Below are 12,329 nucleotides of genomic sequence, written 5' to 3'. Positions count from 1 at the left end.
ACGCGCATCACGCACTTTGCGTATAGGGCACCAAAGGACAGAGGGGGCACCCAAATGTAACCAATGAATAGTAGCTTTACTGCAAACTGCGTTTCACTCTTCATCAATAACGTTTACAATGTCAGAATGCACTAACACCATGGTACATGGAAGTTTGATACTTTTTGGGTTCTCTCAATCTCCACCACGTAGTACTAGCAGAATGGAATTGGTGGGTCTTCAATAATTCGTTTCCCAAGCATTTAGGCTACATGAAGCACATGATATGCCAAGTCGACAAAAAATCCATTCAGATAGCTAGGTTCATAAGGCTCATAATTCACTTTTATTTGCAAAACGAAATGTGAAGCAACATGTCATTGCATACTTTCCAAAGCAATGAAGGCTGCTTAAAACAACTTAACATTGTGCATATTATTGTTAATATTGTGCTATCAATGTAACTCAACAAACAAGACTTGTAAACAAGAGCTGGCAAAAGGGCATTATGAGAACGTAAAGATTAATGCTCTTAAAGTGACCGTGCACCATTTATAAGAAAACAGCATTTCTTCAGAAATTAATGTTAAAAAAACACACAATAATACTCTGTATAATAGGCCTTTTATTTTACTTTAGGTGTTTGAGTTACCATTGAAATGTCACTCACTCAAAGCCACTCACTTAGGGCACCGAAATGGTCAGTAGGCCACCATCTTGACATGTCTTTATTAAGCTTTGATTTAGGCTCTCTATTGAGCAGGCCTAGGCCTTAAAGTTACAGTATTTATATCAAAATTTACCAGACTTTGACCTTTTGTCGGTTTTTAACAAAATTCTGACTATGATTGTTCCTTGTTTTGCATCATGAGCACTGCGCCTATTGCATTCTTACTGTATGTTGTTAGCCTTAAGCCTAGCTCAGTCATTATGCTATACCACATCTCCCTCCATTGGAAGAGCAATGAGCTGCATTGAGCATAATAAACTGCATTTAGAATGGCAAATCCATATTTCTAGATATTTTGGTGAAAGTAACTTAAAAGTAATGCAGTAGTAGTGTAATGCCTTACAATTCAGAGACAGTAATATTATAATGTAACAAATTACTTTGAAATGACAGTAATAAGTAATGCATAGTACATTACAATTTTGAAGTAACTTGCCCAACACTGCGTCTGATACAGTTTTGCCTATGGCTATACATGCGTGAGACTGAGACGCTTATTTGTTTGTTTGAAGTGCTCGTTTAGGGTGTGACTGTGAGAGGTGAATCGATGTGCTTTGATTCCAGCTTGGTAGTTGTAGTCTATGCGATTAAAAAGCATGTGTGTCTGGGAAGTATCCAAACAATGATGACACTTTCATTATGGCTGCTTTAGCCACAGACCCTTAGCTACAGTAGCTTAGTAGTACAGTAGTAACTGTACAGTGGGTCCCATTTAGAAGTGGCCACTTCATTCGCGCTTTCTGTGATTCATGCAGCTGGGTGAAATTTTTCAACTTTTCGGTCCGCGGCCATCAGTATTTTTCCCACGAACAATAACGGACGCAGCTCTCAACTTGGCCCGTTAAAATGTGAACAGTCTAGCGACGCATTTCATGAAGGCCTTTTGGACATGTCAGTTATTTGTACCACTGGTTAGATGTAAAACTGCATTTCGTTTTAGACTATTAGTATTTAATTTGTGCATTGACAATAAAGTTGAATATCATATGAACTAAAGATGACTAAAATTGTGCATATGTAGAAGAAGAAACATTCACAAAAATCCATGGCATGACCTCTCTTCTTGATAGCTGTTGAAAACTGCATGGAAATGACAGGGATTGTTTTGTTTATTAATAAATAAATAAATAAATAAGTAAATGTAAAACTGATACCTTCTGCTTTCCCCAAATACAATGTAGCCTACAGGTGTACATGACCTTTCATCAGTCCAGTTGCAATGGATGAACTGTGATGAACTGCCCTACGTGATTGTTTAGAGATTTTAAAGGTTTTATAACAATGTTTCAAATTTTTTGGCTAATGCTACAAATCTATTCACCTTCGCAACGCCAGCAGGCTACTTCCTGTGCGGCCCGCACACACACACACAGGCATGCCAAACAAGCATACACAAAGGTTTCAAGAGTGGGGGTGGAGTAGAAGATGGATACAAATTGATTAGTGTGATTTATGTTCGCGGAACGGATGTACACTGTACAGGACTGAGCGGCAGTCATATTTTGTACCGCTATGTGGTACATCTAGTTATGAGATCTTATATGTGATCTTATATGATAAGATCACAAAAAAGGGAAACTGAGTGAGTAAGCGTGTGTGTGTGTGTGTGTGTGTGTGTGTGTGTGTGTGTGTGTGTGTGTGTGTGAGCACTCTCACTTCTGTGACTAAAGGTTCACTTTACAGCGCACCCCGTGAGTCTGAGAAAAATGTAAATGCAGGCCGTCGGGAGCCCCCATAGTAGCCGGCTGTGCTTCTGCCAGGCCGAGAGATCGCTTTCCGAAAGAAAGGATGACCGTCCACTTGAATTATTCAATCTTCTTTATGTGGGCTAACGTTGCAAATAAAATATCGCCGCCATCCTCATCGGCTCCCTGCCCGAGGAGGGGGTCCAGAGATTTGGTGTTTCCGAGGCTGGAAACAGAGGTTCCAAGACTGGCCCTGTAGGGGGGGTCTTCTATACTGCTCACCGTTACGGAAACTTCTGGCAGTGTCACCGAACGCCACCCCATTCTGTGTCGAAGGGCATCAAAGGTTCCTTTCTGGCCACTCCTGTGAGTGTCTGGGTCATTAATGCGTCTGTGAAAAGCCCATCACACACTCTGCCTTTACAGAGAGAAAAATGAGCCCGAGATTTCAGCCCAAGTTTTTTTGTTTTCGCAGCTGCTGACTCAGACTGTGTTTCTTTTCTTTGTCTTTCTTTCTTTCTTTTCACTCCCCTGCCATTGTTCTTTGTGTCTCAAACATGAGAGAGATGATGTGAGCGTGAGTGAGCTGTGTGTGTATGTGTGTGTGTGTGTGTGTGTGTGTGTGTGTGTGTCTGTGTGTGTGTCTGTGTGTGTGTGTGTGTCTCGGAGAGTCGGGATGATATAGTGCTTTGCAGATAGCAGATGGCGGTTAAAGAGCTGATTCATTTTTTTACGCGTCTGCCGAGACAACACGCAGAGGGCCGAGCAGCGGAGGTCTGTCTGCCTGAAACATCATTCATTGGCTCACCTCTGCACCACTCCAGCCAATCCCAGAAGGCCTCTCTCCTCCTGGTGGTGGAATGGAATGTACAGGAAACAAGACAAAACGACAGCAGCCCATATGGAGTTTGCCAGAGGGCACTGATGACACAAATCAAGCTGCAGTTGATGAGACGATATAAATCAACCTCTCCACCACAATTTGCCCCAAGCTAGATATTTATTCACATACACATATTTTTTTGGGCAGCCGTGGCCCACTGGTTAGCACTCTGGACTTGTAACCAGAGGGTTGCCGGTTCGAGCCCCGACCAGTGGGCCCGGCTGAAGTGCCCTTGAGCAAGGCACCTAACCCCTCACTGCTCCCCGTGCCACCGTTGAAGCAGGCAGCTCACTGCGCTGGGATTAGTGTGTGCTTCACACTCACTGTGTGTTCACTGTGTGCTGTTTGTGTTTCACTAATTCACCAATTGGGTTAAATGCAGAGACCAAACTTCCCTCACAGGATCAAAATAGTATATACTTACTTACTGTATGTATGTACTGGTTACACTCATCTTTCCACCGATATATAATTCTAAAAGGTGCTCTTGGCATACATTTGGGTCTTTTTTTTTAGTAACCTGGCTGGTTTTTGACACGGTGGAGGGGCGAGAGCAAACCCTGACGTCACCGACCATGTAAGCAGCATGTAAAGGTTAAGGAGGAAAGAATAGCCCCTCCACCATCCCACCTGCCCCAGGCCCTGCTCATGAATGGTGCCATTTAAACAGCAGGTCCTGAGTGGGAGAGGGAGGGGTTGTAGAGGCTGCTGGCGTCACCCTCAGCACAGACACAAGACACACACACACACACACACACACAGGTCTGGGTGTCTGACTGGACCCAGAGAGGGTGAAGCAAAGAGAGGTCTGAGGTCTGGTCCACTCCCGTCCACTGCGGTCATCCTTATCTAGACTTTCTTCTGCCTCATGACAGAATTCAGAGGAGGCCTGTATTCTGTCACCCCTGTGAAGACAGCACAAATTGCTGACATTTTAGGAAACATTGAAGGCAATAGTTGAGACGTTGCGTTGAGAGGGTGAACCTCAGGTCATAACTTCTAGAATATTTCACAAGCCTGAACATGTAGGCGCCACTTTCGATTATTACTTACTACTGCATTCTAACTGATGAAAAACAGTTGATGATTTTGAAATGGTTATTGCATAATGTCTGGATCTGTTAACTTCAGCTGAACTGGCAGGTCACAGGCTCTTCGTTAATGTTCAGTGCATGTGTGGTTTGAGGCTCTGAGGCTCACAGAGAGGAGAAAAACCTGGGCTTCAAACGCAAGTGATGTGAGCATTCTATAAATGGCAAGGCTAAAATTAACCTTTCACCTTAAATCAGCCAAGCACGTAATGTCCTTTTTTTCCCTTCCCTCTCTTGCCCCTTCGTCTCCTCCGAGATCCTCTCAAAAGCATTTTTTTTCTTTCATTCGGTTACTTCACCAGATTGGTGGCTGTCTCTAACGTGGAAAAGCGATCAGGACAAAAAGTGGAGGAGAGAGCGGGGAAAAAAGTGGAGGGGGACATTAGAAAATAATTACCCACTGGCCTGCTGAACTGCCAGGCCAGTCAACGTGGCACTGGGAGCCCTGGAAGCGCGTTGGGACGGGCACAGCGTTGGGACGGGCACAGCGTTGGGACGGGCACAGCGTTGGGATGAGCACAGCGCTCCACAGTATCGCCCAGTCAAGACCAGGGGGATTAGTTTTGTTTTAAAAGAAAACAGCGCCGAGACCGACAGTGACCGAACAGTGACCAGACTGATGCGTAATTAGCAAGAGCTAAGCCATGGCCTAATTAGCCCGTAGTCCGCCAAAGCCACAGAAGCCACAGTGCACGAGCCCACGCAAATACTGGCACAGAGACAGATAATGGCCACGCATGTGAGCCCCTTTTACGAATGTCACACGATGGCCAAGTGCTTTGTACAGCGGTCTCTCTGAATTTGTGGCTTGAAGCGGATTTGATGATGGCTACCAGCAGGACTTTCATTTAGCATTGCCTCAGGGAAGACAGGATCGACTGCTGACTGAGGCATCAAGAAAGATGTCAAGGAAGACAGACTGGACTCAAAGTGGCATTTTCTCCAAATGTTTTGACTATTGTTTTACCGCAGATAGATATCGGTCATCTTAAATATCCCGCCGTTCCCAAATGGTCAGCAGCTCCAGAGCCTCGAACAATGACTGGTCTTCTCCCTCTCTCCGCTCTCCCTGGAGACGGCTACTGTCACAGTACGAGAGCGGATGAACCGCTGGCTCGATAAGCTCTGTTGTTGCAGCGCGGCCAGCGTGGAACGCGGGCGTATTTCCTGCGGCTCCTCGGCAGCGCTGCGCTGGCCTCTCGGCTCCGACACCGAGAGCGATGCTATCAGGTCCAGTCGCGGCGGCTCTTCCGGCCTTTGGAGCGGCGGGACAATGCAGGGGGGCAGAGGCAGGAAGAGGCCCCTGGGGCCGGGGTGGTGAGGCAGCGAGGAGCCGTGGAGCGCCGCCACCATTGTTCTCCTGCTCCTGAGTCATGCTAGAGCTCCAACAGCCACACTCCCAGTCCTGCTGATTTAGATGGACTTGTCACATACACACACACGCACGCACACACACACACACACACACACACACACACACACACATGCACACACACACACACACACACACACACACACACACACACACACACAGAAGTGAGGATAAGGAGGAGTTCTACTGACACTTTGTCGCAAAATGTCCTCTTTTTGCTGGTCCTCAGGAAAACAATGGCCAAAAGCCCAGGCAGTTGTTAGACATTTCCTACACATCTGAGGAATGACTCAATTTGTTTCTGCACTGACCAATTTACTGGAGGTGGTGCAGAATAGCCTAGGAGAACAAAAGCTCTCAGTGACTTAACATGGATAAGGGGAAGATGACCAAGAGTTTGTGCAAATTCCATAGCAGGAGTAAACAATCTGTTTTTAGACCTAACTGCCTCCTCTCACACACAGCCGCCAGGGGAGCAGCCTCATGTGAAACTGATTACTAATACACACTAACACCTGCTCTCTTTCATTAGGAACTCATGAAATATCAAACAAATGCTTTCATGGCATTTTCAGATATGTGCCAAATCTGGAGACGATGCAGCAAGGCACACACACACACACACACACACACGCGCATGCATGCACGCACACACACACACACGCACGCATTCACACACACACACACACACACACACACACGCACACACACACACAAACATACACACACACACACACACACACACACACATACACACACACACACACACACACACACATACTGTACACACACACACACACACATACTGTACACACGCACACACACACACACGCATGCATGCACGCACACATACACAAACACACACATACACACACACACACACACGCACACACGCACACATACACAAACACACACATACACACACACACACACACACACACACACACGCACGCACGCACGCACCATACCCAGTCACCGCAGATCAGACCATTCTTTTCACAAGGCAGCCATCTTCTTTTATCCTTATCCAAGAGACCTGCTTAAAAATGTATGCACTGCGCCAGAATAGCTGTTCTGATTCAGCAGAGACAAAGACAGGAGATCAAGGTTTCAATCTGGTATCAGGTGGAATTGTAACCACAGTGGGAAGCTGTAGTATCATGTAGAGCGTAGAAGTGGAAATGCTGTTTGCAACACAGACAGACACAACCTTTGTCCTGAGAGTGCAGTTCTTTCCTCTGTGTGTTTTTTCCAACACATTGGATCAAATTCCCCATCAAGTCAACACAGGGTGACAGATACCAAGAAAAAAAATAATACTGTAAAAAAAAACTCCTTCTCTGGTCACTTTGCATCCTGACCCAGAGGAAGCATGTGTGTCATGACTCCTCTCCTCTCGCCACCTCCGCTACTTCCTGTGACCAGAGGAGAAGAGAGGCGAGGAGAGAAGAGGAGAAAAGATGAGGAAAGGAGAAGAGGAGAAGAGAGGCGAGGAGGAAAGGAGAAGAGAGGAGGATATGAGACAAGGAGAGGAGAGGTGGAGAGAAGATAAAAGGAAAAGAAAAGAGAGAAAATAAAAAAACTCCCTCTCTGGTCACTTTGCATCCTGACCCAGAGGAAGCATGTGTGCCATGACTCCTCTCCTCTCACCCCTCCGCTACTTCCTGAGCCTAGCGGCAGGGTCAGGTGACCACTGGCAACCGTCGGGGCACAGGAAGTCAGATGTGACCACTGCAAATCGCACAGAGATGTGGAGTCACATTATCCACCAGTCCAGACACTGGGAGAGGCTGTGGGGAAAATCTGACTGGGACTGGACGATTGGTCACCAGTGATGTCTCCCTGTTAAATATGCTGAGACTGAAAAGGGTGAATTACTGAGCTCTGCTTTAACCGCCTGCAGACTCGATGACCTCACCTATAGCAGAGGAGAGAAGATAAAAGCATAGAGCCATTAAAGTGACAACACAGCCTGATGTATTTCATTTCAGCACCACACCAACTGTATATGGCCATCATATGTATGGAGATGAATGTGGGTTAGGTGGTAAGAGTGCTTGTGAGGAGGAAAGGGAAGAGAGTGGAAGTGTGATCATAAACACAACCAGTTCATCTCCCATATCCAGTTTCTTGCCTCATCTGTATCAGTGGTTCTCACAGTGTGGGGCGGGCCTCACTAGTGGGGAATGGAGACATGACAGGTGGGAACAGGGACGTGCACAGGGGGGTTGCTCAGGTTGCCCGGGCAACTGCCCATATGCCCTTCTTGACTCATGTTGCCCTTCCAATGGGGAAAATAAATAAATAAATCGTACAATGCAGAATTTCACGTAGGCCTAGATAAAAAAAAAAATCGCAAAGCCTCATTCACTTCCATTCGGGCACCGAAAGTGAAAGTCAGTAGGGGAAGGGCAAACTCTGTTTACGTGGCTGCAGCGCTGCACGCGACCGGCACCTGAGCAGAGCCTGCATAAGCGGCCCTAGAAGGAGATTGTCGCGGTTGTCATATGAGACGACTCAACGTTGTCGGAAAAGGTGAGTTTGTGATGTATAACAAACGAACGATCATCGTCATCAAGTTTTATGAAATGAATTAAAATCTTCATAAATCCAGGCTGAGTTTGCCACGTTTAGCCTAAATAATCAGACAGATAGCTTGCAGAGAAGCAGCCCGTTATCACATAGCCTATAGGCTACTATTTTTTTGGTAGGCATTAGGCAAACTAAGCTACATGTCTGCTGATAGTTAGTTTCTCACATTTCGTTTTAGCAAGAAGAATGAATGATGGAAGTAATGCATCACATATATCCCAAATAAATCCGTAAATCCTATCACTAGTATTTTGGGTATTGTTTGAAGCCAAGATTCCCACTGAAAAGAGTCAGATTCAGGAGAGGGAGAGACAATTCAGGGAGGCAGCAATCACTGCAGGGTTGGCTGCGAAAAAGCCAACCAGCAGGTGAGACAGACTTTGCACTGTGATAAAGATGACATGACACTGTGTAGACGAATTGATTAATTAATCAGACTCATATTTTAGCCTACTAATGGCAATGTTTTATAATTACATTACATTTAAGGTGAGGAGCAGTCACAAGCCTCCAGACTATGTGAGGAAAATGTGGACCAGGAGGAGGCACAGGACAGGAAGGCCTTAGTGATGATCACCAAATATGAGATGATAGGACCATGCATACATCCAAGTACAGGATTAAAGAGCTGCATGCTAAATAATTGTAATCTAAAAAAACATAGGCTATTTTAGAGGTCATTTCAAAGCCTTGCCTGAGCAGAACATAAATACCACTAAGGGCATTCAAATAATAATGATAAGTTAAGGTGATTGAGTGCTGTATTTCAGTGTTTTACTTCTTTGTGTATATTTTAAAAAAGACGCTGTTATTCTCAGTCCTGCATATAGCCCGTGAGGTTTTTTTTTTTTTTTTTTTTTTGGGGGGGGGGGGGGTGGGGTGCCCTTTTTTCAGGTCAGAGCAACTGCCCCTCAAAATTCCTGTGCACGTCCCTGGGTGGGAATGTGTGTTTTATTTGTGCCTACCTTTAGTAATGCTTTTCTTTTTTGACAAGGAAGATCAGAGGTTGAAAACAAAACAACAGAAACAGAGGAGTCATAAACAGGCCTACATATACATTAAAGAGTCATAAACAGGCCTATATACATTAATGAGTCATAAACAGGCCTATATACATTAAAGTAGCATCAGATCCAGGGGACTGAAACAAGGAATGTAACGTGGAACCAAAATGTAAAAGTAATATTTTAACGTTACCATATTGCTGGGGTGATGGGGTCAAGTGGGGCTTGACAATCCCCCACCTCCAGAGTGGGAAATTACAGAAGAGAACCACTGATTTGTATTGTCAGACGTGTGGAAAAACATGTCCCAGAGTCTTCTGTTAGTGTATCACAGGGCAGCAGACTAGAGTCCTTTTTAACTCCCCATACCACAATATTGAGTAGCTTAGGGTTAGGGGTTAGAGGTTAGGGGTTAGGCTCACGCCTGGGTATACATAGCACCAGGTTCATGTAGTTCCAGCTACAAAGTAAACAAAAGAAAGTAAAAGTAAGGAAGACAAAAAGAATAAAAAAGTAAGAACTTTACATATATCATTTGAAAGAGCTACAAATACCTGAAATACTAGAAATACAAAAGTATGTACAAAGTACGATGGTTTGTGTCATCCCTCATTTACTGTTTGGAGCAGGGCTATTCATGAGAGGTATAAATGAAAACTCCAGGTCTTATGAGCCTCTTGGAACAAACTGAGTACAGCTGCATCTCAACAACAACAGAGCCAGAGACAAGAGTGCTGAAGAACAAGAGTAGATAGCTCCATCTAGTGGTCGAATTGTCAAAATGCAGACAATTTGCAGATCAACAGTAATTGCATATCATGCCTGGTCTGTATGTAGTTTTTGCCTATTGTTTACACACTTTTTGCAGAATTTGGCTCATTATGTCAAAACTCAACACACAGCCAAATAAGACATAGCACTTGGAGATAAACAACTCACATATATGCCAAAATGAAACACTGCGATCGAAGCTCAGCAATCCTTTCTAAAAATGTCTCAAATCAACAGCAACACACGGATGTGTTTTATCTAAAACACTGCAATCTTTGTGTTTCTATTTTTTTTGTCATTTTCTCGGACTCAGTCTTCTGTGAAACTCAAAAGCAGAATTTCTGCAGTAATCAACTGACATTTTTTGCAACAAAAGTTTTTACAAAAAAATCTTACAAAAACATTCTAGAGACATTCTAAAGAAAAGTACAATCACACTTATCAGTGTAAGTGAATGTATTATAAACAAATAAAAAATGTAGTTACAAAACAAAAGTAAAAAGAAAAAAAAACAATTACTGGAGAAATTGTTATTTGAAAATTGTATGTGTGTGTAGTGGGGGTGGGGTGGGGGCTTTATGGATCCTGCCACAAGTCTTCATTGACATCGCAGGTATTGTCTTCTCGGGCTAGGCAACGGGGAAAATATCACCTTGTGTGCCGTATGCACCCTTGAACTGACCCCACCTCAATGTCTCTGCATCCCCTTTCCATTGCTTGCAAAAAAGGCATGCAGGTATGTGGTTGGTGGTCATATACAATGTAAAATCACACAATTGAACAGGTACACACAATAACTTACCTGAAGTGTATTTGTAGTGCTAAGCCTCAGACTGATTGGTGCTCAGTTTTCTCTGTAAGTGTTTTCAGGTATGTGTGTGGGTTTTACCAGATGCTTGCATTTTAAATAGAAGTGTTTTCTCAATGATAACATGAGTATCATTTTTGAACAAAGTGTCTAATGCAAGAAATGTGTAGTGTTTTGCAATGTAAGAAAGGTGTAGTGTTTCGCAAGTGTGTTGCAGAATTTAAAACAATGTACAAAGCAGAATATGTGTTTAAGCTATTGTTATGTGTTTAAAGTATGCTACAAGAAGTTTAGGTAGGCTTTGGTCTAAGCATTCGATTTTAGTGTGTAAGCAATGGGCAAAAACTGTTATATACATCAATGGCTATGGCATCTCAAGGACAGCAGAGCCTTAGACAGTTCTTGAAGAACAAGAATAGATAACGCCATCTAGTGGTATAATATTCAAAATGCAGCCTGGTCTTTCTAATGTACAGTACATTTATGGCTATGGCATCAGTCTTGCAGCAGTGAAAATATTGTCTTTCATCTTACTATCCTCTGGATGATATATCTTGCCAATACCTGAATTAATAGTTTGTCCCATATCAAATGTATGTTGGCCATTGTTGATAATATCTTTTGTTAGCCTATCCTAGACAGTGCCGGCATAATCTGCATTGCAAATCACACACACTGATGTAAAGATACTGAGGACCATCATAAACCAGTGGATGATTGTTGTCGCTTAATTATGTTTTATAGCAAGGCTTTTAAAGCATTGTAGTAAAACAAATAACATCAAAAAATGAACATTAGAAAGCAAAATAAAAATAATGTTTTCTGCTAAATCTTTTTTTTTTTTAAAGCAAAGGCTACCTATTCCACTACTTTTAACAACATCTTCTTTTCTACAGAATCTCTTGATGTTCATGAAATAACTCCTCTTTCGGTCAGAACTGTCGATATGCATTCCTACATTAATTTCAAGAGATGGAGCGACTAATTTGATTACTGTGGTAACACAAACCTGACTGAAAAAGGTCTATGTGTATATGATGACAGGTGCTTTATAGTGCACATGTAGTATTATGGGCAGTAATCTACAAGCCTGGCATCGCTGTTCTGTATGTCACTGAGTCAGATTAATAGAGTACAGTCTCAGATGAGAATTGATTGGTGCACTAGATTTCCTACCACATTTTCATGATCTGTGGTGAGTGGCTTAGGCAACTGCTGCTGTAGAGGTTTGGGAGGATGCTCTTATCAGAATGGATTTGGCTAAAAACATATACCCATTTAGGGAGTGGGAAAGGGTTTTGCTGAGGGGGAAAGTACAGTATATCACAGGTTTCATTTTTCTCACTGGGTTTGATACATTCAGCTTATCACACTCCACACCAGCTAAACTCTTAAAAACTCAGTTTCCACTACC

The sequence above is a fragment of the Alosa pseudoharengus genome, unplaced genomic scaffold (assembly GCF_046254945.1).
Source record: "Alosa pseudoharengus isolate Yale_2024_CS ecotype anadromous, Long Island Sound unplaced genomic scaffold, YU_APseudo_1.1 YU_APseudo_1.1_scf_9, whole genome shotgun sequence".
Lineage (NCBI taxonomy): Eukaryota > Metazoa > Chordata > Actinopteri > Clupeiformes > Clupeidae > Alosa > Alosa pseudoharengus.
This window is presented reverse-complemented; position numbering follows the sequence as displayed.